Here is a 23,504-nt window from a genome sequence, read left to right as displayed (position 1 = left end):
ATTCATTCATTTATTATCACCATTCATAACCCACCCTTCACCTGAGGGTTCCTGGACAGATTATATGTTGGTTGCCATCCATCTGTTTTGGGAGACAATGGAGGAATAATATTATTAATAATATTTTTTATCATTTATACCCTGCCCATCCGACATGTGTTTGTAACCACACACAAGTCAGAAATAGGACATAAGGATTTTCTTGAGTAGCACATTGTGATCTCTTGTGGAACTACAGGGGAACCAAGCAGCTGGTAGAGAAACCACAGAGCCAAATTATTGTTTGGGGGATTAATTATAAGACTCATTTTTTAAGTTTGAAAGTCCCTTGTAACAGGCACCGTACAATAATCTGGGAAGTGCATCTCCTGAACTATGAAGAGTTTACAACATAATCTGAAAGGAATGTAACATGAGATCAGGGGACCAGTAAGTACTTAAATCACTTGCATGTAATGCTGTGAGCAACGGGTGAAAAATGATTAATAGAAAACATCTCACATGCATTCATTAGAAAGATAGGAAGAGAAGTAGACGTTAATGGGACTACCTTTAAAAGAAATATACTATGGTGAGGGCCATGAGGCTTGTGCCAAATGTAAATCCCTGTTTATGGATAATAAAATCCTAACTAAGTGCTGGAGAGGGTGTGATGAAACTAAATCCTATCAGCATATGCAACAGCTGTAAACTCATCCAAGACCTTAAGATGTCTGGGCTGGTTGTGACCTTCTTAAATGACTGGCATAAAAATCTTCTTTGGCCTGAAGATAACACTAAATTGAAAGAGGAAGTGGGGCTGGGAATCTGATTAACAGGTTTCATTGCATTGTTGAAGTTCAGGATTTTGTCCATGGCCTTATGCTGGTAGCTTTCGCAACTACCCAGGATTGGAACACAAACTTCATACAGTATTATTATTATTATTATTATTATTATTATTATTATTTACAGTCCCTGCCTGTTTCCATATTTCTTTTTGCTTTCCTCTTTTCCTTTCTTTCTATCTTGAAAAGCATGGCAATGGAAGCTATATTAGAGAAGCACCTAAAGCAGGGGAAGCCAACATGGCTCCCTCCAGGTGTTGCTGGACTATAAATCCCATCACCCCCAGCCAGCATGGCTGATTCTCAGGGATTATGGGAGCTGTAGTTCAGCAATATCTGGAGGAAACCATACGGATTACCCCTGCACTCAAAAGACCAACTAGAAATTTGGCTGCACTATTTCATATGAATAACTTATTCAAGGGGCTTTTTTATCTTGGGAAAAGTAACCCCAGAATTATTTTTGAGCGTGCTTCCAGATGTCAACAGGACAAAATAAAAGATTATCTTTGCAAACACATGTCGGAACTATATTAGCACTAGTGTTGTTTGTGCTAGTTATTACAGGTGTTTACAGATCACAAGATTTGGTTTTGATCCTGATGCAACACTTCAGAAAACATCCTGATTTGATCCAAACTTGTTTGGAGGCTATCCAGTTGGCTCGGGGTCTGAAGCTGAATTCTGATTTGGAAAAAATGAGGATGCGTGCCTCTCCAATTCGCTATTATAAAAAAATTAAAATGTAGCTACAACTTGAAAGGGGGCAGCCTCTAACCAAGTGTTATCCACTCAGAAGGGGCTGCTGTATCTGAAGTATCATCCAATTCTGTCAAAAACAGCAGAAAACCTTCTAGTTCTTGAGTTGGCATGACCAGTATGACAAATTATACGAAGACTTGCTGCCCTTGGTCCATTGTAGCCAACATATACAACCGGTTATAGCATACCAAATCTCTCTGAAGCAGCCCACTTTGGCTCAGAATCTGTGCTTTAGTCAAATCCAATGAACACCTAATAAAGACTAATTATGCATCATATAATCCCCCCACAAAAAGACTACTGTAACACCACTAGAGCTCTCTTTTTCTTTCTACTGCCATTATAGCTGGTGCTCAGAGGTTGGGGGGGGGGGGTTCTTCTTCAAAATGGCACACCAGGCTGAAGCAAGCTATAAATTTTCATTTTATTGAAAATGAATGAAAGAAAATGAAACTGGCTAGCCAACAGTGAAAAAGATAGGGGTTTCTGCAATGAACCCTCATTGGCAAGGTGAAATTTATAACAGAAGAGGCTTCTCAAAAAATTCTATACAGAGAAGAGAGGAAATAATACAGAGATGGGCAGGATTACTCAAGGTGATTTGTAGCACACAACGAATTATTTGAGTGGTAAGTTTGTTTTTCCATTTCCTGGTTCTACCTATCCATGAACTACTAAAGAACTTTATTATAAATATACTTTTTAAAAACTATTTTTGTTCACCATATGATTAGGCTTTTGGAATATGCTGGAAACCTTTTTCTTCACTCAGGCTTTCTAAGAGCCAGTGTGGTGTAGTGGTTAAGAGCGGTAGTCTTGTAATCTGGGGAACCGGGTTCGCGTCTCCGCTCCTCAACATGCAGCTGCTGGGTGACCTTGGGCCAGTCACACTTCTTTGAAGTCTCTCAGCCCCACTCACCTCACAGAGCGTTTGTTGTGGGGGAGGAAGGGAAAGGAGATTGTTAGCCGCTTTGAGACTCCTGAAGGGGAGTGAAAGGCGGGATATCAAATCCAAACTCTTCTTCTTCTTCTTCTCTACTTTCGTTGTGCTGCTACTTTATCCACAACTGGTATTGTGAATGTTTCCAAAAAAAGGTTTATGTTATTACATTGTTTATATAATGTATTCATTCTTGTCTGCACACCGTTTGGGTGTTGTGTTACTTAGCAGTCAAAATGTTTGCGCAATGAAGGAATAAGTAAAATAATTCCTTTTATTTTTATTTTTTTTACTCAGCATTGGATTACTACAAACTTCTATCCAGGTGTGCTTTACCAGCACAAGTTGCATGAAGTCTCCAACTTATTTTTATGTGTCTAAGGTTAGATCTTCTCATCCATGATTATTTATTGGCATCTTAAAATAGTAGATTTTTTTATTTATTTTTGAAAGAGAAAAATAACATTTAGTATCTGATAAAATATCTGATAAAAACCTTGAGATCTTCAAAAAGAATGTATGCATAGGCTATGTATCATAGCCAGAAATCTATTCTGTTTCACAGACTGAAATATCTTGACAGCTGGAAAAAGCCAAAGGAAGGGATTTATATGAGCTTGTGCTGAACGCTCTGTTTATTAGTGGTCTCAGACACCTTGTATCCCGAGAGAAGCCGGAAACTTGAAATCAAGGAACATGTTAATATATTAGGTCAGTTTTGGCAGCCAAAAATATGTACTAGCTGAGGAAACACTCCTGGAGTTTTGTTAGATCATACAATATGTTTCAGATGAGTTCTGCCTGAAGGCAACACTTGTCAGGAGACAGTCCTAAAGCAGAGAGTGGTACTAGGTTAGGCTTAAAGATATTAAGGTAATGGAGCATAAAATAGTTGCATATTCACTATGACACATGAATAAATGGCCAATAGGACATCATCTTGGAGGTTGTCTCATCCAGTATATGTTCCATGTTATTTCTCCTCTGGAAGTAGAGGCAGAAGCAAAACTTGTGCATGTGGATTCTGTAATTGCAACAAAAAATGGTTTTGTTCTTGCGGTGAATGCATTAAAACTAAAGTCCAACAGCACAGGTGCCAGATCACCTTCAAGCACGAAGTAGTTTTGTCAAAACTAAACAATGAAAAATGTTAAGGTCTAATAAATCTTCATGGTGGATCAGCACAAAAAGGATTTAGCACAGGTGATTCTGTAATTGTAATTCATTAGGAAAAATTAGCAGAGCTTAATGATCCTGAAACATTTACGTCCACCTGTGTGATGTGCTTGACTAGCATTTGGGAATTAAAACTTGTCGGACAGAAAATCCAGGACCATTTCCAGTGTAACACGTTCTCTTGCCTCCAAGGAGGAATGTCTGCAGAATACGTGTGAAAAATGTAGAACGCAAATGACTTTTGCAAGAATGATCTGTGAACAGAAAGCTAGTTTCTTGCTCATGAATCTTCCTTGAAAAACCCCAGCGAGTTTTCCATTTTGGTATAACCTTTTCCACATACATTCCTCTGGGAAGAACATTTTTTCTGTTAGAGATAGCCAAATGTATTGGATTCCTGTTAAAGTGTTTAATAGTTTCCTCTTAGTGCTTGCCTTGGGTTTTTTTTTTTCAAGGGGTGGGATGGGGAGTAATTGTTCATATTCTAAATGCTGGTGGTATGTGGATATTATGCATCAGCAATCTGTGCAGTTCTGATTGCTTTATTTTTTTTTAGCTGTCGTTTCCTAAATATCACTGCTCTGTGTACATTCAATGGTCATTTGCACACTGTACATTCCTCCACAGAATCGTGTTCATGATACTCAGTGTCCATATAGCACAGTTGCAGAGCATGGTCCTTTCCAACATACCATCCCCAAGTGCCTATAGGCAGAAATATGGGAGTTGGTCATGTCTACTGTGCAGATTCCTCTATTAGCAGCGCTGTGTCTGCCTGGGGGTGCACTGTCCCCCAAGTATTCAAACTATTATCTTATAATAGCCACATAAAACAGGCCAACCTTCTTATCTTCATATTGAGTCAATGTGATGCACCAGACAGCGTACTGGATTCAGAATGGAGAGACCCATGCTGAAATCTGTTCTTCATCATGAAGCTTACTTGGTGATGTTGGGCTGGCCGCCATCTTTTCCCCTAGCTTACTATGCTGGCATGAGATGATGACAAGGTGATGACTGCTGCGAGCCTGTTCTAGGAAAAGAAGGATACAAATGTCAGAGATAGATAGAAAGATATTCCAGTGTGTCATGAGGCCAAGAGAAAAGTGGCTTGGCTGAGCCTAGGGAATTCAAGACAGAAAGGAAATCTGAACCAAAGACTTCCTGACTCACACAGTTTACATGCCAATCCAGGGCACTATACCATTCCTCCAGCCAGAGGTCAGAAGGAAAAGTCCACAAGGTAACAGCCAGCATTGAGATCTTACATCAGTCTATCTAGGCTTGAGGGTGTGTATTAACGGGGGGGGGGGGGCATGAAAATGCATAGCATTTTTGTTCTGCTTATTCCTGAGTGTTTCAGCAAGTATAGAACAGTGGCTGAGCTGTACAAGTCGAGAAGTCCCTGGCTCCAGTCCTGTTTCTGTCCTGAACTCTTAGCTAGCCTTAGATAAGGCATTTTCTCATCCTCACCCCCCACCTTCCCTCTGCAATATTGCATAGGGGAATTGGGCCCTGGGGCTTTCCAAAGCAGACTCTTCACTGCATGTCTATTGATCTCTCTGACGCGGCTTTGATCTGGAGAAAAACACCGGTGCCTGGGGAGGAATTAAAATGTCCTGCCTGGATGGAGGGTTTGATGGGCGGTTGAAACAGCTAGCCCATCTAGATTCAACAGAAGAGAATAAGGCCTCCCTGGCAGCTCTATGCAATGACTCACAGTACCTCCTTCTTTCAGTCTAGATATGCTGACTTCTTACACAAGTCATGTTAAGTGCCCTGCAGAAGGCATACAGAAGGATACAGACTTACAGCAAAGGTCCAATGGCTCCCTCCTGGCTTCTTCTCACCGCATTCCATGAGGATATGGCTTGTCCACACCCAAGTAAAGACACACACAACTTTTATAGGTCCAGGCAGGCTATGTCACATAGGAACACAGGTGGCTGGCAGTGGCGTGCAGTCAGTGGACTATGGGGTCTAGGCTAGTCCCCTATTTTTCCCATGGTGCCTCCTTCCCAAAGCCCAAGAAGCTTCTGCCCAGTTTAGGGAGGCGCAATGCTCACATGTGTGACGTCCCCCTGCCCATCACACTTGCAAGCTGGCACTTCTGGCCCCAACTGTCCCCCTATGAAAAATTTCACCGCATGCCACTTGTGGCTCGTATTAACCATTAACCCCCCCCCCCCAGCTATGCCTGGGGCCTGTGGATGCATCAAACACGTATGAGCTGAGTGCTACAGCTACTGCCAATTAGGTAGTGGTCAACCATCAATATGCTGCAAGCAGGGCTTCCAGACCAGCTTCTCTTTTGGCTCAACACATCGTGGCATCAGTATCTTGTATCTCCGCCACCAGGTTAGACATCACCAGGCAGGAAAGCTGCTGCAGCCGGGCACAAGGTATATCGCAACCAAGGAGGGTGGGTGGCAGCACTGCTCCCCACTCACCTGCTCTCCTCCTCTGAGTCAGGCCTGACCCAGGGGTGGAGCTGCACCGGGCATGAGTACCGCAACCAAGGCACAGCTCTTTCTTGCGTGGAGCTAGGCTCTGATGAAGGAGCCTGCCGTGGGGGTGCTCTCACAAAATTGCGCCTGGAACTACGGACCCCCCTGGACTCCCCCTCATGCTATGCCTCTGGTCCACTCCAACTGCAGAACTTGTTCATGCCTTGGAAGCCAGATATAGCTTGAGCCTAAGTGTCTTCAATTGCCAGAATTAACTCAGAACAATGTTTTGAGGGAGTTTGTAATGTTTCAAGTTATTTAAACTGCAGCCTACTTTGAATTGGAATCAGAGTTTATATTGTTGTTCCCTGACTTGAGTGTTCAGAAAGTGCATTCCAAGAGAGATACATAAATAGAATATTAAGAAAACAACATAATAAAATGCTTCCAAAATAATAGCTTTGCATCCTACTCTGTTTTTTTCATGGAAACCTCTAGAATGTAGAAACGATCCCTGCTAATGCATTTTAATTGGCAACGGTGATTAACCACAATATAGTGATTAGTGAAAAGGCTGCATGACCCAGATTCTTCTTGAGAAGCCCAACACAAAAACTCAATGTCATAAGCCCAACCAACATGGAAAAAATGTAAGTTTCGGTGGAACAAAATATAAAGGACAACAATGTTATCTCATAAAATAGAACTAAATTTCAAGTTCTATGTCATGGCTCTCTGTCTAAGAAAAGAAAAGGAATGAATCCCTTTGGAGTTCAGTATTGTAAGAACAGCCTGACATAATAGGGCAGGAAGAAAATGTTTTCTGCTCTATATTCTGAAGAATAGCAGATTTCATCATCATGTGCCTCTCCGGACTGGCAGCTTAGGATAGCAGACTGTCTAACAAGAAATTTGGGTTTCGACCCATTTGTCATCTCTAGATCAGTATTACATTTAATAGTGGCAAACCATATAAAAATGGGGCTGGTAGTAAGCATTAACTAAAATGTCTAAACAGAGCAAATGTAACCTGCTGATTGATCATAGGTGCTCTGTTAGCTTTGTAGCCAGCTGTAAGGACTGGATTCAATTAAGTTCCTGCACTAAAAGAAGTCAATGCTAGTGAATGGGACTTCCCCTCCTCTCCTCTCCTCTCCTCCCCACCCGTGCCTGCCCCAAATCTGCTTGGAAGGGTTGGGATAAGATCTAGAACAGCATGTTTTGGGAAGAGAGGAGAGATGCTTGTGCTGACAGAATGGCGACCTAACATGACATTTAATTCCACCCCATTGAGTGCACGTGTGCATTCAGAGCTATAATTAACTCAACCAATATGATGCAGATACCCAGTAGCAACATGGAGTGGTGTAAAGTTGCTTACTTAGATGGGGCAGGGGCAGAGTGGCAGCGAAATCACAGCCACACAGGTGAACCAGTAGCAGTGTTAGATAGGCAGCAATGCTCTTATTGTGGTACCTACACAGCCTCAAGCTCAATGACACCCTGCTCCATACCAGCCAGGTAAGCAACAATGATGTTGGGGTTGAGGGGGTGTCTCCACCACACCACAGATCCTGCTTCTGAAGTTTTCTTATCTATCCATTTCAAATGCACATTGACAGGAGTCTACTGAAGAAGAGAACTGTTATTGAAAGTATCAGGTGTGTGAGAAAAAGAAAAGGGGGTAGGGATGGGATGTGGGAACATATTACTAAAAAACAAGAATCAAACTTCAGCTTATTTTGCCTCAACTACTTCACCTTCTCTCCAGCAATTTTCTTCCTGCTTTACTCCCTATTCCAGTTGCCTGGCAACAGAAAAGGACATCACATGCTTTTTGGACAGGAAATGGTAAGTGAAAGAAAGAAGTCAACAAAGCTGGGACCACTGCAAATCCCCACAGAGTTTGTTGGAGAGCACACGTTTTCCCTTTTATAAAGTTCTTTGGATTACTGTGCTGGCTTGGGTGTCTAGCTATCTGTTCAGATTCAGGGATCTTTTGTTGCCTGAATGAATCAAGTGAAATTTGCACAGAAACAGGAGCAATGTTTAAATAGCCTTATAAAATAAAATAAAAAACCCGGCCTCCTTTTATTTTAGTCCTAGCTCCAGAATTTTTGGGCAAGTGATGAATACTCTTAAACTAAATATAGGATTTATTTTTAATTTATTTTTGTTATCTTTTAAAAGACTCCCTCCTTTTTAGTGTAGCTGTACATGAAGAAGTCATTACATCTTTCCAATCTGCTTCCCAACCAGTGAATAGTGCAAACACAGTTGACTTCCAAGGTGGAGGCCTAGGGCTTTCTACTTTAATTGCAGACATTATTCTTATGTGCAAGCAGGAATGAAAGGCCCAGGCATGCATGGTGTTCAGTTCAATATTAATCATGCATTAGATTAAAAATGGGTTACTCTAACGGATGTAGCAGTATCATGCTAGCCACAGACATTGAAACCACAACTTATGGACTTGAAGTTGACACTGGATCATAACATGCTTAATGTTAATTACTCTGCCTGTCAATCTTGCTACCCGCCATCACCATCCACTTGCAATATGATGTTTATAACTTTCCAGCTGGGCAGCAGATTAACAATTCAATATGAATATTAAGACCAATAATCTGTACTTCTGAGGTCAGTATTAGCCCTTCATGAATCCACCCTGTTTCTAACACACGCACCAAGCAGACTACTTTATTAACTACTTCAGTGATTCCAAAAGGTACCTTATTGACAGAAGGGAATGAGGAAACCCTCTGGCTCACTCACAAAGCCTCTTTAGCTGGGAGTGTTACTAGTACAATTGCCACTATTCTAACCGGCTAATGCAGTTCAGCCCTGACCTGGAGAGACCTTTGTAGCTGATAGGGTAGCTTAATTTTCATGCCAATTCAATCTTTAGCCTCTGCACTGAGCCTGCCAACAAGGGTATGAATTAACACCAATTATTCTGCTGCTTTATGTACTAGATTGAGAGTATCAACTCATTTTGCACAGGTCACCGAACAACTGTCAGATGTTAACGACTTTTGGTTCCTACCTACTGACCTGCTTCGGGTTAGCTGAAACTCAGAGTTGAAGGGGTTTGTATCTCATTAATAAGAGACTGACCTGCTTGGTCCCTCAATTATTCCCTTTCACAAATCCACATAGGTGTTTCTTTTCCCATCAAATGCATAACCAAGGGGCACATCCTTTGCTGCTGATTGTCTTCAATTTAGTTATCCCCATCAGAGACGAGAGCTTATTGGTTGCTGATTGCTTGCATCATGCAAGAGTAAGTGTCTGTACACAGAAAGATTCATGTAAAGGAAAGGATGATGAAGACTGTATCTCTGACCTGCAAGTAGAAACCCTACAATTTTCTGCAAATAGTATCAGCTAAATAGTCATATGGCAAACATATACATACAGCCCTGTTTAGGGAAGCTTTTAATGTTTGATGTATCACAGTATTTTAATATTCTTTTGGAAGCCGCCCAGAGTGGCTGGGGAAACCCAGCCAGATGGGCGGGGTATAAATAATAAATTATTATTATTATTATTATTATTATTATTATTATTATTATTCATTACTGTGAATAAAAGAGCACCAACCAGCATTAGTCAATATAGTTAAATGGTTACTTTTATATATTATCCTGACAATATTTTCTACCATGGATTCTTCTGTTGGGACAATGTGGTGCTTCTCTATACTGGAAAATTTTATTTCTCTGTTTGTTTTAAGACACTGCCAGACTTGACTTTGTATGCAAGCTTTATTGGAAGAACTATTGATAAATGCTCAGGCTCGTTCCTAAAAAAAAAAAAAAAAATCTGGAAAATGTAGAAAGACCAAGGCGTGGAGGAAAATGCCCCAGCCTCCTTTGCCAGTTCCCACTTCCCAAGTAAATCTTGCAAATGCAAACTGAGGAGAGGACCAGCAGGAAAGAAAACTAGCAGGTGACAACAATCACTTTGTAGATCACATTTCAACACTTGGGCACCCCTGAACTTGCTCACAGTGTTTTTGTTCCAGGAATGCATGCATGGAGAAGGGACTTTCTCATACCTACTGGCAAAGTGAATTGGACTTGGGAGGCTTGGGAAGATATTTCCTATTCTTCCCAGGCACATACTCAAAACTGTGCAGGCCATAAGGACGAAACCTGCAAGGTCACCAGCTAGCATCCCTGCTGCTGAATTCTTCATCCTTGGATTGAGCAAATAATGAGCCTGGGAAATAGTTTCTGAACTTCTCATTCCAAAATTCACTGCCAACAATATTACAATTTCATTCTCTCTACCTGGCCTTTGACATGCAGCAGGAAATGTCATTTAAGCATCCGCATACCTAGGAAAATTAAGCAAAACATGATAAGCAGAAATGCAAAGATCTGGGGTCAGATTAACACACAACCAGGGAGAGGGGGAACAAGCATCACCATTCAAGACTCTTTTCAACTCGTGATGGGTAACTTTGAGAAGCATGTAGCCTCCTGTACACATTGAAGCTCCCTGGACTTTTCAGGAGCCTGAGCTGCAATGGCAATGGGGGGGGGGGTGGAGCCAGTACCCACATCCCCATGCACATCCCCATGTTTGAATTTAGCATGCTGTCGGAATTCCTGAAGAGGGTTTATATCTATCAGACACTCTTGTTTTGGGAAACAGAAATGGAATTCATCTTAAGCCGCTGTAAGCTGATAAATTCTTCTGTGTCAATTAACTCAAGGCAACTCTTATCTGCGCAGCAAAAAGAAATAACATTGGGAATGAAATATGAAATTATACAGCTAACTGTTTAACTGAGGTGAAAGCGTCTTCACAGACACTTACCGACACAAACAACACTCAGAACAGCTACCCAATCCAAAGATGAGAAATGCACTTTTTCAGAATGTACCATACTCCATCATGTATGTTTCTTGATTGGTGGTTGAAGAAACGTGTGAAGAGTTAATGGTCTCTGACCAGCCAACTTGACACAACTTCAGGGCAAGGCAGTGCTTTTTAATTGGATTTATCTCTTGCACATTTTCTGCTGCTTTCAGGCTAAGAAAAAGTCAACTGTTTCCATTTCGCAAAGTTGTGCCATGACTGGGAGACCGTGTGAATGTAGAGTATTCAATATACTGTAGCGCTGTTTCCCAAATATGAGTAACGGTAGCATCTGGACACACAAAGCTGACTCATATTATGGCATTCCTTCCTGCCATTGCAAGGGACTCATCCTTAGTGCCGAAATGACATTGCCTTGACCTATCATCCAGCTGCCCAGAGAACAGCTCACACACAGGTCTTTGTTTTCCAGTGAAAAGGAAGCTTTGGATGAATGGTTCATTCATCATTCCCACTTCATTAATTCGAGCTTTCCCTCTGTGTTGTTGCTCTATTATGCCCCACCATTAAGGAAAGAGCTAAGTTTAGCAGAGGCAAAGACAAACAAGATAACTATTTCTTCCAACCTCTTGGAAAGTTAGTCTTCAATAACGATCCGGCTCATTCTAAACTTGTGCTCTCTAAAGTGGAAGAAAGATTAATAGTGTGTGCAGTTCAAGAGATAACTGAGTGTAAATAATTATGTGTCTGTGTCACAATGGGGGGAAAATGCTGTCTTTCCAGCACTGGTTTATCTTGCCCCCTTCTTCTAGGTCTCAGACAGTAAGGGACAATGGTTCTAAATATAATGAAAAAGCAGCTGAGGAATAGATGACTGGGGAAAGGAATCAGTAATTTAGTCAGACATTAATCTTCTGCTCTCTTCAGTTGTAAATGAAACAAGGAAAGAAGGCCATCAGCAGTTAATAAACAGTTTTCTAGCATTTTGTCAAACTCTTGCTTAAACACCAGAATGGACTTGCTAGATCACAGTAAAGGTCCATCTGATTTCTGTTTTTGGTCACCAATACCTGATATTCAGAGCTGCTTTGCCTTAGAACTTGGAAGTCTATAGTGGTCTAGCTTTAAAAAACAGGTGCTTCTATTGGCTTCATCTGAGCTGGCTTAATTAATTGCAAGAACACATGGACTGATCAGGATTATCAGTTAATAAGAATAGACGTCTTCCCTCAATGTGCCCTGTTGTGTTGTCCTGCTATGCCATGCTGCAGGGGGTGGGAATAGGAGTTCACAGAAACTCTTTTTGTTGAGCAGACATAATGAGAAATCCATAGTTGGATAAGCCACTAGAATTGATTAAGTATTGTGTTTGTTAACATTGTGGTTGATACTGTGTTCAATTCCAAGGGCAGCGAACTGCCAAACAACAAGCAATATCAGCGAACCCTGAACAGAACACACAATTCCTGAAAGAAGTGCAGAAGTGCTGGAGAAGTCTTTCACCTGAAGATTACTTGGAGGAAAAGTGCTGCAGGGATGGCTCTGTGTGGGTGCAATGCATGTAACACTGAGGTCAATGACAAAACTCCCGTTGATTTCTGCTTAATGGATTTGGCTGGTACCCAAGGATGATGAATCAAAGAGTCCACAGAAGTCTATTGTGTGTGCAAAAGAGAACAGTAAGCACCCGTACACATGGGGATCAAGATTGTGACCAATGTGTCCTCCATATAACCTCCGCAACAGTGAAGACACTTGGCAAATGACATCCCTGTTTATTATCTGAACATTTTGGATGTTTCCCTGCTCACTGATAAAGCTATGTTTGTACTGTAGCTGCAGCTAGCTATTTGGGGAATGACTACATCTGTACTTTCTCCAAATATGCCAGGGGCATAATTTAAACCTGGGATTGTATATTATACAGTTTGCCAGTTTCTGGTAATTTCCTGTGGAACAGAAGTCCTCTTTCCTTGTATTACTTTGCGAGTGAGGTGGTGATATTTTAAAAAGAGTAAACTTTTATTGCTGCTTCAAAGCCCAAGATACATCGGTAGGCCACAGATCTTGATAAACATCAGGAAGAAATACAAGATGTATAGTCCTGACCACATAACATCCAGCGATGTTTATATCCATAAATAGCCAGTCGGTGTTTCACCATGTACCTGGCCAATGTGTGATGCAACGTTTTATAGGATACCTTTTGACATTGGGATGGCTTCTTTGTACTTCGCAATGGCTGCTACATAGCCAAATGTGTCAAGCCATTCCTGTTTACTGATAGAAATGACACATGACTCAGACATTCCGAATTAAGTCCTGCTATCAAGCACGCATGGTCCTAAACCTGGTAGATAATAAAATACTCTCGCACTACAGTTATAAATACTTCTCTCAATTATTTAGCAATCTAGTTCATTGCCTGTTTTTTTTTTTCCTGTTAGAGGTTGGAAAACAACACACACATACACATGGTTGAGTGCAAACTACTCATTGGTTAATGGACCTGCAGTCCTCCAGAGAGCATCAGATAACTGCATGAATACGGCTGCTTGTCTTTGCATCTTTTGAGCTGCCTGGCTGGTGCAGGGGGGGGGGGGTGTTCACAGAGGCAGGAACAGCCAATATCAGTAAAAGGTCATGTGCATTTATTCATTTATTTTTGATTATTGCTAATTATAGAAGCTCAGAATTGTCCTGCCTAGGAAATGCTTTCCAGAGTTGCAGCTTCCATGTGGAAGTCACAAAATGAGGTATTTTACAGTTGAGCATCTAACCCAAATGAGCTAATACCCAACAGTGGTGTCTTGGCACAGGGAGAAGCTGGCAAAGTACCTCCAGGCAAACCTTTATCACATGCTGCAGCAGAGACCACAGATGAACCTTTATGTGTAGATATACCGAGTATTTTAAAGTCAAAAACACTATTCATCCTTCCCCTAAGCGGATCCTAAATCAGTACAACGTTGGAAGAAAATTCCCTTAGAATTATCTTAGGTTAGAATAAGTACTTATAGCCATTATTATTCCCAGCGGAAGTCGTAATAGCTTTGATAAACACAGCTCACTGAGAGTGCTTGGCATTGCTATTTAGTTTAGGATCATAATATAAATCCAGGAAAGTTCTGTGTTCCACTGCATGACTATATAACTCCTGTCAATTCATAGTACAATTTAGTGTGGGCCAATCAAAACCAACAAGCCACTGTGTGGGCCTATAACACACTGTGGGAGGGGGGAGAGCAATACTATAGCGGCCATGGGCATGCTACCAAACTGCCATGCCAAATTCTTCACACACTTATGGTAACATGATCTACTGTGCAAATGACTACAATCTATGCTCTTGGTGGCCACCAATGAGGACAGAGAGATGCTCCATGTTATCATAGCCACCAGGTCATTACACCATTATAGAGATGCCATTTTCCTGTTAACATGTAGTCTTAACATGGTCAGATTGGTACTTTGAGAATACACAGGTGGCATACAAATGTAAAGGTAAAGGTAAAGGGACCCCTGACCATTAGGTCCAGTCGTGGCCGACTCTGGGGTTGCAGCGCTCATCTCGCTTTATTGGCTTAGGGAGCCAGCATACAGCTTCCAGGTCATGTGGCCAGCATGATTAAGCTGCTTCTGGCGAACCAGAGCAGCACACGGAAACACTGTTTACCTTCCCACCAGAGTGGTACCTATTTATCTACTTGCACTTTGACGTGCTTTCAAACTGCTAGGTTGGCAGGAGCAGGGACCGAGCAACAGGAGCTCACCCCGTCGCGGGGATTCGAACCATCGACCTTCTGATCGGCAAGTCCTAGGCTCTGTGGTTTGACCCACAGCACCACCCATGTCCCACGTACAAATGTATCTGGAGATAGAAGTGGGTATAGGCTTTTGGGTTTCAGTGAGATCTCTGCTTTCCCATGCTTTTGCTTCTCAAATGACACATGTGTGGACTCCAAATTTAAGCCTGACTGCTTCTTCCTCTTTTCCTATTCCCACTTGCTTCAGGTGGGACACTCATTTTGGTTTCCCCCATCAAGTATTTAGCATGTACTTGAGAAGGCAGGGGCCATAGAGCAGTGGTAGCCATATATTTCACATACAAAAAAAATCTCAGATTTAATCCTCTTTAGGGATGAAAGGTAGTCTATAAATGCTTTGATAAATAAGTTGATAAATCTCCAGGAAAGTCTTCTGTCTGAAAATCCTGGACAGCTGCTGCCAGTATAATGCAGGAACAATAGGAAGCTGCTTTAGACCGAGTTAGACCAATATCGATCCCAGGGTTTCCCAATTTAGATTTCCAGCTGTTTTTGAACTACAACTCCCATCACCCCTAGCTAGGAACACCAGTGATTGGGGTGATGGGAATTGTAGTCCGAAAACAAGTGGAGACCCAAGTTTGGGAAACTCTGGTCTATCTAATTCAGCTGATTGTCCATACTGATTGCAGCCGCTCTCCAGGGTATCAGGCAAGAGTCTTTCCCAGCCCTAACGAGAGATGCCTGTGGCCTTCTGGATGCAACTGGATGCAAGCCTTCTGCCACTGAGTGCAACTGTTCCCCATCAGTTCCTCATTTTCCTTGCTTACCTGAGCATTTGTTTAGCATTTCAGAAAAAGATGTTTGAACAACGGTATTTTTGCAGGTGAACTCTTGAAAAACTATTTTAAGAAGGGGGCAGGTGGTCATGACCAGACAATCGGTGCTATCCAAGACCAGACAATCGGGAACAAGACCAGACAATTGGTGCTATCCAAATTTAGCTTCTGGAAACTGGAATAATACATCCCTCCTGAGTTTGATTCAGGCAAAACATTGTATGTCAGCACAAAATAAGGTGGGTGAGTAAACACTAAGCACTACCCCCCAATCTGGAGCTCTCCAGAAGTTTGGACTACATCTCCTATTATTCTGTGCTGGCTGGGGCTGATGGGAGTTGTCATCCAAAATATATGGAGGGCATCAGGTTGAGAAATTGCCTATATTAGGGATGAATCCCAAAGTATATGAGTAAAACCAAACTAATGGATCAGGCCCCCGCTTTCTAAAATTCTGCTGAGAGTGTCATTTATATAAATCCATCTGTACTATTACCTCATGATGTGAAGTCTGTATCTTTTGAAACTCGGATACAAAGGAAAACAGAATGGAAAAATCTCAAGGCAATATGAAATTTTGAACTGAAGAAGTGCAAGAAAAGAAAACTGGTATATAATTCAAGCTTGCTTCTAAAAATGCAGGCATCAGCTTTTTGATATATTGCAGTCATTAAGGGAAATTTATAACTTATACAGGTAGCATACATCTTTGTTTCATGAAATATTGTTTTCATATATTAAATAATGTAGCTCTTAGTTCAATGAAGAGGGTATACATTCATTTTCACCCACATGGTTCATTATTTCATATATGCAGACAGACACTCGGAGGCAAAAAACCCGAGTTTTCAATTAATGTTCAGCTGCCTTCCAGAAAATATTATCAAGCATGGGCTTATTTTGCTGGATGAACACTGATTGATCTTGTCAGGGGAAAATCAAGCACATTTAGCCACTTGCAAGGAAAAACACTCTGACCAATATCTTCCTCAAGTTCTTTCTGCTGCGGAATCGGGCTGTCAGAATCAATGTTGCTCTGCAGCTTTCTAAGTAATTTCCATTTAGTGGCGAAAGCTGTTTTCTTCAATTTTGTGGCTTTTTTTGTCTTTCCGCTTGCCTCCTATCCATCTAATAACACTCAGATGTCATGGGCACACTTACATTTGCCACACCCCAATGATTCCTAGCCACCTGCTTGACATGCCCATAGCATGAATGCTGATGATGCATTATATGTCCGGCAGTTTCTGTGCCGCACTGTGACAGTCCTCTACAAAGCAGTGCCCACGGACATTCTTCACCGTGTAGGAGCTTTCCTGGGTGTCAGTAATTCATTTTGATGGCGCACAGATGATAACCCATCAGAAGGCAATAATGCTTCCTGTTTAGCAACAATCTGACCTTGATCTCCTCTTAGGTTCTGTAGACTTTCTTGAAAGTGCAGTCAGATTATGGTGCACACCTGTTAATGTAAAGGTGTACATGGCAAGTGCCAAAAGAATACTGGACCAGTTCTATGCTCCCCAAGGCTTTCCTGATCTTCCCCCCTCCCAACACGATAGTAGGGCTAGGACTGTGAGTGTGCCTCAATTTCCTGCTTATATACCGAGACAATGTTAAATATAATTGTATAATTTTCACTGAAATGAAGAATGCCTGTATGTGTATTGCTAAGGGTTTGACATTGGAAAATTCCATTGGGGTATGCTAAAACAAAGAAGAGCCCTCTGGGCACCTAGATGGGTTGATAATTAACTGTTAATCTCTGCCCTGCTCTTTCATGTGGTGTTTAACTTTCTATCATATGAGGGGTATTCAGTTGCAAATTGCCCTTTTTTAAGGGAGATGCCTTTGGTCTTGTGTTCCCGGCCACAGCAGGAGAAGGATGTCCAAATGAGTCTTTCCTGGAGAGAAAACAGGCTAATGGTGGCTGCAGGGAGAGAAGGACCTCTGACTTTAGGTCTGTTTGGAGTTATTTCAATATCACTAAGAAGATGACAAGTATATTTCTTATGGAACTATTTGGATATATCATTTTTTGTTTTTGTACCTGTTGTAAAGAAAGTTCTGGTTAGTAAAGCTTGGAATCCTATTTATGGGTCAAGTCAATTTTTATTCCAAGAGGAGTCAGTTTTTATGCATCCTATTGTTTCAAGCTGTGCAGTATTAATATTTGCAATATACTATAGATAGATTCAGTGGCAGAAGGAGTGTGATTCAGCCGAGGCTGCCACTCACAGAAGAGGGGGAATTTCTGCTGGTTCTCTTTTCTTTCTTGAGTAGATCTTTGTATCCAATCATCTATCTGGAAATTATAGATCTGTGAGGTCAGCTCCCTTAACAAACTATAGTTCCCAGGATCCTTTGGGGGAAGGTATGACTGTTAAAGTCATATAAGAGTGCTCTAAATGCATGGTATGCATGTGACCTGTGATGGAATAGCTGGCTGCTTCCATAATTAAAATTGTCCACTTACAAATGTTTTTGCCCTATGGAATTGGGCTAAGATAGCAGTACTTCCCACCTCCTGGCAAACCAAATCAAAACTTTGGCCCATGATAACTGCATTTGAGTGGGATCATGTGGAATCTCAACTGTTGTATCAATCTGGCAATGTTTTGCTTTACTAAAGCCTTTAGAAAAGTTTGTTGGGCCTGTTGGGAAGACTGATTTATTATTTGAAAGTTATACCAATTTTCTGAATCTCTAAAAAACAGCCAAGCCATTTTCAAAATATTTCTTGCCACAATATAGAAATGTCAAACTTTTCAGCTGAAATGAAGTGAAAATTGTTTCAAATCATTATTTCAGTATATGTAGCTACTGCATTGAGATGTCACAATGAAATGCCACATAATGTCAAAATAAATGCAAAGTTGTCACAATAATATCCTGGATAGAAAAGTGAATTCTTTCTTCCTTCCCTTCTTCCTTGGGCTGAGCAAATTCCAAGTGTTCCTCCATCTTGCATGATGTTACACTTACGTAAAGCTCAGCTGATTGGCTTTTTTTAATGGTCAAATCCTAACCACATTTATCTACAAGTAACTGCCACTGATTTCCATGGGATTTCCTTTCAAGTATGGGGAGGCAGACTTAAATAGGCCAGAGGACTTTCACAGAGCAAGACCTAGCATTTCTTATGTCATACATCAATATTGGAGACAGACTTTCAGTTACTATTAAGACTATTTGTTTGTTTGTTTAAACATTTTCTATCCCAGCTGTCTACACAGCAGCACACTTTTAAGAAAAAGACAGTCTTTAACCCTTTTGCATTGTGCTCATAACACTAAATATAGGATTGCCACACTTAACAACCCAAAGACACAGCTGGTGAGGGTGTGGGAATCAGACTAGTCATAGGCCAAAATCACACCATGCGTTTAAAGTATTGTAATAAACAGTCATGGCTTCCCCTAAATAATTTTGGGAGCTGCAGTTCATTAGGGGTGCTGAGAGTTGTTAGAAGATCCCTATTCCCCTCACAAAGCTACAAATCCCAGAGTTCCCTGTGAAGAGGGATTGGTTGTTAAACCACACTGGAATAATAATAATAATAATAATAATAATAATAAATTTATTTATATCCCGCCCTCCCCAGCTGAAGATGGGCTCAGGGCGGCTAACAACAATCAAATAATCCAACATTCTAAAAACATCTCATTCTAAAAATTAATTAAAATTAAATTGATGGCAACCGTTAAGCAAAATTCTGTGCAGATTGCCAGAGGAGGGAGTCAGGCTGCACCCTGACCAAAGGCCTGGTGGAACAGCTCTGTCTTGCAGGCCCTGCGGAAAGATGTCAGGTCCTGCAGGGCCCTAGTCTCTTGTGACAGAGCGTTCCACCAGATTGGAGCCGCAGCCGAGAAAGCCCTGGCTCTAGTTGAGGCCAGCCTAACCTCTCTGAGGCCTGGGACCTTCAAGATGTTTTTATTTGCAGACCGTAAGTTCCTCTGTGGGACATACCAGGAGAGGCGGTTCCGTAGGTATGAGGGTCCTAGGCCGTATAGGGCTTTAAAGGTTAAAATCAGCACTTTAAACCTGATCCTGTACTCCACTGGGAGCCAGTGCAGCTGGTATAGTACCAGATGAATGTGATCTGGTATAGTACCGGATGAATGGGATTCGGATTACCTACACAATGACCCCTTAATTCAAACATTCTCCACTTATGACAACAGACAATAGCTATAGCACCCCCATTACTATGATCCAAAAATGAACTGGAGTTTTTGGACGCTGCTTCACATTCAACATTAACAGGTATGTGACTTTCAGGCCACATATATATGACATCCCACTGCAAGGAAGGCAATTGCCATATCATTTTAGATGATGGTGAATATAAATCATGCAAGATAACTATTTCTATGAAAATCTATTTAACTCTGCTGTTGCAGCTGCTACAGTTTTTCAGATTTTCACAAAATGCAACTATCCATGGTCACCAAAGCAGACATCTTGTTCCAGTTTAATTTAGCCTTTGTTTGCAAACTCTTGTTCTGCTGAACTTTCGGCTTGCCACCGTCCATCGGTTACACTGTGATCTATAGATGTCCATAGTTAAAGATTAAGCATTGCTTGCCCATGAATGCTTGTTTACGCTTCATAGAAGACTGGTAATAATCTACCAGTTCAATACAGGCTACAAGTGTGAGGAAGCACATGGCTCCATTGGCTTTAGTTACTTGATGGGATGTTTGGAAGAAAATGCCTACATCATCCTAGATGCTTATTTTAAGAAGTTTCAGTGTGAGCCCAAACATGCACATGCAACACAACACCCTTACTATTGATCTCTGATCAGATTAGTTTAGCCTTAATACATCTTTTTTCCCCAGGAGTTGACTGTAAAACATAGTTAACTGATTGCAAGCACCATCATTGAAAGCAGCTGGCACTAGTGCGATGGCTGGTATTGCCAGTTTAATTGATTCACTCCCAGAGAAAGTTTGGTGAGTCGAGGAGTGCAGTAGTAAGTGTCCTTTTAAAATAAATAAATAAAGGAGTTAAGTCCTATTGAAATCACTGGAGTAGGCAACCAACATTCTAAACAGCTATGTTAAAAAATATCATATACAACAGGGCCTTCCTGAACCAAACCTCTCTGAAATATACGAGTGGTTTTAGATTTGAATGTATTTAGGTTTGTGTGTATTAAAAAACAAAACAACATCAACCAAAACTTCACCCCAAGCAAGGAGGGTGGGCTATTCTTTGGGGGAAGAGCTGTAGTGGCAGAGTATCTACTTTGTATGCAGATGCTCCTAGATTCAGTCCCCAGCACTTTCAGTAGGGCTGGAAGTGGCCCCTCCTTGAAGCACCGGAGAGCCACTGCCAGTCAGTGTAGACCATTGTTTCCCAAACTTGGGTCTCCAGCTGTTTTTGGACTACAACTCCCATCATGCCTAGCTAGCAAGACCTGTGGTCAAGGATGGTGGGAACTGTAGTCCAAAATCAGCTGAAGACCCAAGTTTGGGAAACACTGGTGCAGACAATACTGAGCTAGGTATGACTCTGTATAGGGCAGCTTCATGTGTTCCCATTATGTTAGGGAACAAACTATGCTAGAATCCTTCTCCCTAACAGGCAACAAGAGGGCTATGGAATGTGAAATTTCTGAATGCATAGCTTGGCCCTTACTTCCAAGTATTTATATTTAGGCTCAGGCTGGCAGTTCCTTTGAAATTAATGAGATTTCAGTACAAAAACGAACACAAGCTACACTGACCTGCAGAGGATTTAGGTGCGTTCTAGTTTTCATTGGATTGTACCCAATGTGCTTTGAATATAGCACTTCTCTGGAGTGTTCAAAAACATGTTTTTGTGGAACACTAAACTCCGCATGACCTCTGTTGTAGGCATGTATCCATAACAATGATTTCTTAAAGACCCACAAAGCTTGTACAGCTGTTTCTCTTCAACCTTTCTAGTTAGTAATCCTTCCCCACCCATAATCCGGAGAACTTTAAGTGTCGTTTAACAAACCACAAGTATACCATTAGACATTTAAAATACACTTAAACCTGTTTAAAATAATACCCCTTGAAAAGCAGTAAGCATATGCCAAATCCTGTGAACTCCCAATAGATGGTGCTGTTAGGGATGCAGCGAACATGTCATCCGTCTATGCAAATTTAGCTTCAGGCAATATGTGCAGGGATTTACCTCTGTCTATGCTTCAGAACAGAACGTCTTTCACAAGAAGTTTTTCTTTTCAGAGTCCTACAGCTACAGTTCAAAGGGTTTCACAGGGGTTGTCTATCATTGAGGAGGGAAGCTGTGCTCAAAGTAGGTAATGTCACAGTTGTAAACAAGCAGACTGCTTTGATATGGGGCTGAGGCCATTTTCTATTTAAGGTGCAATCCTATACAGCAGGGTTAGCCTACTTGGTGCCTTCCAGATGTTTTGGACAGCAATCACGATCCACCCCAACCACGTTGACTGGGGCTGATGGGAATCACAATCCAAAACATCTGGAAGGCACCATGTTGGGGGGCCCTGTCATGCATGTTTATTTGACAGCAAGTCCTATTGAATCCACCAAGGTTTACTTCTGAGCAGACATACATAGGATTGTGTTGTTAGTTATGAAATTTCAGTATCCAGAGCTCTCAAATACATTAACTGTTTGACCATCTGGTTGAATTTCCCTCCACCTTCATGTCAGTGTAAAATAGTTTGCAGAACAATTTACAAATCAAAATCAAAACGTTTATTTTATTGTTTTAAATAAAATAAACAAAACAGCAGAAAAAACAGCTGTTAAACAATTTCACCAAAAGATTCATCGTATTATAAGTTAAATCAAATGTTTTAGAAGGTAACCTGGTACCCATGAAAGGGCATCAGAGTCGGGGAGAGCATTTGATAAGGGTGGGGAACCTGTGGCCTTCCAGATGTTGTCAGATTCCATCAGCCCCAGCCAGGATGGCCAATGGTCAGGGATGATGGGAGTTGCAGTCCAGCAGCATCTGGAGGGGGAATATGCTGAATATGCTGGGGACTGAATTTGAGACTTTCTGTGTGGAAAGGAGATGCTCTACCACTCAGCTGTGTCCTCTCTATAAAAATAGGCACAGGTACATAGAAAGCTGCCTTATACTGAGTCAGCCCGCTGGTCTATCTTGCTCAGCATCATCTACACAGACTGACGGTGACTTCTGCAGGATTCCAGGTGAGGTTCTCCCCTGGAGATGCAGGAAGTTGCACTTGGGACCTTCTGCAGGAAAAAGCAGGTACTCTACTACTGAATTCGCAGAAGAATGCAGTAAAGAAAGTGTTGCTAGCTCATTTGTACAGCTCCATGAACACAGATGACATGCACAACAGACACCTCATCTTGTGCTGGTCCCTTCCCATTTCCAGCCCATTTGTATTGTAGGCAGCAGAAGCGCTATATGGAATCTGTATGGGAAATGTACCTCTAAATGTTGAAACTGCTCAATGTTCAGGCTTTTTCTTTTTCCAGTTTAGCATGTTTGTGCTAGACAGAGTGTAGGGGGAGTTTTCTTCTGGACAGGCTCTAAATTGCCTAATGTTAGACACTTGGACAGCAAATTATGTTTGGGAAAACTGCAGCCAGGCTTATGGCTTGCTTGATTACGAGTATAACTGGATAGAGATGTTCAAATGACGTGCTTCTGTTTTCTTTGCATTTGAAACCATCTGCCTTATATTTGCCAGAAAATACCATGTTTCCCGATATGTGCAAAACCGTGACCTTGTTTTCCATGCTCTGTTTTAAATTGTTTCAATATATTTTTGAAGTGCTGACTACTTTTATGGTGTATGAGTAAGCTTTGGAAACACAATCAGCCCTTGGCTTAAGAGCGCTTTCAGCCAAATGTCAGCATCCCACTTGACTCTGAACAAGATTGTCCTATTCCTAGTGAAGCTTAAAATGTGCTAA

This window comes from Podarcis tiliguerta, assembly GCF_965153285.1.
Source record: "Podarcis tiliguerta genome assembly, chromosome: 1".
Lineage (NCBI taxonomy): Eukaryota > Metazoa > Chordata > Lepidosauria > Squamata > Lacertidae > Podarcis > Podarcis tiliguerta.
The sequence above is the reverse complement of the archived record's forward strand: the minus strand, read 5'-3'. Positions refer to the sequence as shown.